Source organism: Dreissena polymorpha, chromosome 3, assembly GCF_020536995.1.
Source record: "Dreissena polymorpha isolate Duluth1 chromosome 3, UMN_Dpol_1.0, whole genome shotgun sequence".
Taxonomy (NCBI): domain Eukaryota; kingdom Metazoa; phylum Mollusca; class Bivalvia; order Myida; family Dreissenidae; genus Dreissena; species Dreissena polymorpha.
This window is the reverse complement of record NC_068357.1, coordinates 32,410,212-32,412,179: the sequence shown is the minus strand read 5'-3', so window position 1 is coordinate 32,412,179 and position 1,968 is coordinate 32,410,212.

Genomic DNA, 1,968 nt, shown 5'->3' with positions numbered 1-1,968 from the left:
ACACTATTATGTCGTTGAATATATGTTCCTTTCATAACTGACATTTCATATGGTGTATATACGATTATTAAGTAAATAAGAACACAGCAATACCTAAACCTTTGTTTTCAATTAATAAAATAAAAAACATAAATTTTCTACCTTTATTTCAAAGTCAAGATAAACCCCAAATATCTTTTTTTTTTTAAAGATATTTCGTTTTTTATATAATAGTATAAGCCAGAAAAAAACGATGCGAGAAACGACCGGGCAAGGCTGTGTAAGTTATGTACAGTGTTGTACAAATAATAAAATAATGGATTTAATGACAGAGATTGTTTTTATACCCAGACCACGAAGTTTCGCAGGTGGTTTGTGTCCAGTCAGCTGTATTTTGATTGGTTTTGTAAAAAAGTTTGCGGAGCGACCTACTGCCACTATTCTACAACCGAGTAAATTGAAACGTTCATGAATTATGTTCCCTCGATTTTTAAAGTTCCAAATGGTACATGTGTTTTGAGAAAACTTCTTCTACAGTTCTCAAGCTAATTTATTTAAACTTTAAAATATCAACACCATGAAGTGTAGATGTGCCAGACATTTCGTGCCTTGTGATCCCAGGCCCGTAGCCAGGGTTTTGAAAAGGGGGTGCGAATTTTCCCATCAACGATTGTTATTGAGCGACGAAGTGGCAAAGGGGGTAGGTGCGGGAGGGGGTGTCCCCCTCCTGCAATTGATTGGTTTGGAGGTCCTCCCCCTAGATTTGAAAAAGAAACGTAAAATCCTGCATTCTGGTGACTTTTAATCTGTATTAAGAGACTGAAAGTATATAGGATTTTTATATGAAATTTAACTTTCATTGACCATACTCAGTGACTGATCGACATGAATATGATATAACATACATGTATTCCTCACTACCGTTTTTAAATAACCACCATTTTCGATCAGTCACGGAAATACATTATTTTATACGGTGTTTAACCAGACACTAGTATGCGCACACACAGTTTGTTTACATGTGCAATAACAAATGTCTAGAAGGTACAATCAACAATAAGAACGGTATAAAATATCATTATTTATTGAAATCTTGGAATCTTGATAAGATTGGTGAATTTTACCATTCAAAAATTCTACCATTCATAAATCAAAATAAATAAATAAAAGGAAATATTTGCCTTTTTTCAAAACAATTGTGTGTCTGCTACTATGGAAAATACCAGAGGCCTAGCATTGCTCTAAACGTGCTTATAGTGTATTGTACAACAAGCACTGATTTAAAAAACTAGGTCTTCTCTAATCTGCATCAATACTAAACAGAAATCAAAATGGTATAACTGGTTACTTTTATTTTTTATTAAACTATTTTTAAAAAATTAGTTATCTTTTTTAAACGAATTTCAGAAACATATAACAATTAAGGCTAAGGTATAAAAACCCTATACGACAAACTACTGGCCCTATGGCCTCAAAGTTCTTAACTATGTATACCAGGACGTTGAAGAAAAAAGATGGACGTATTTGCTCATTATGCTCAAGATTCGTCACAGTTAAAGAACATTAAACGTTCACGTCCACCTGATCATATGTTATAACGTTTTAAATTAAGTATAACAGCTGTTTATGAGTAGGACATATTTCCTAGTGTCAAGTTTGACATAATAAAACATTGTGAAAAGTTCTGTATGTGGAGCAGAACAGATGCCATTAAGTGTTGGTAAACTACAAAAAAGCTACATTGATTTGTAATCAAAGTACTGAGAGTGCTGATGTGACGATGCTTTTGAAGGGGATGGATATAAAAGCATCATTTAAGTTTATCTTCATCACCACAATTGTGTATGCGGGTACGAAGATTTTGAGTACAAACAAAATTTGGATACGAACATTTTTGGTACGAAAAAATTACAAAAAAAAATTGGGGTACGAAAAAATTTGGGTATGGAAAACAATTGGGTGCAAAAAAATTTGGGTAGGAAAAAAATT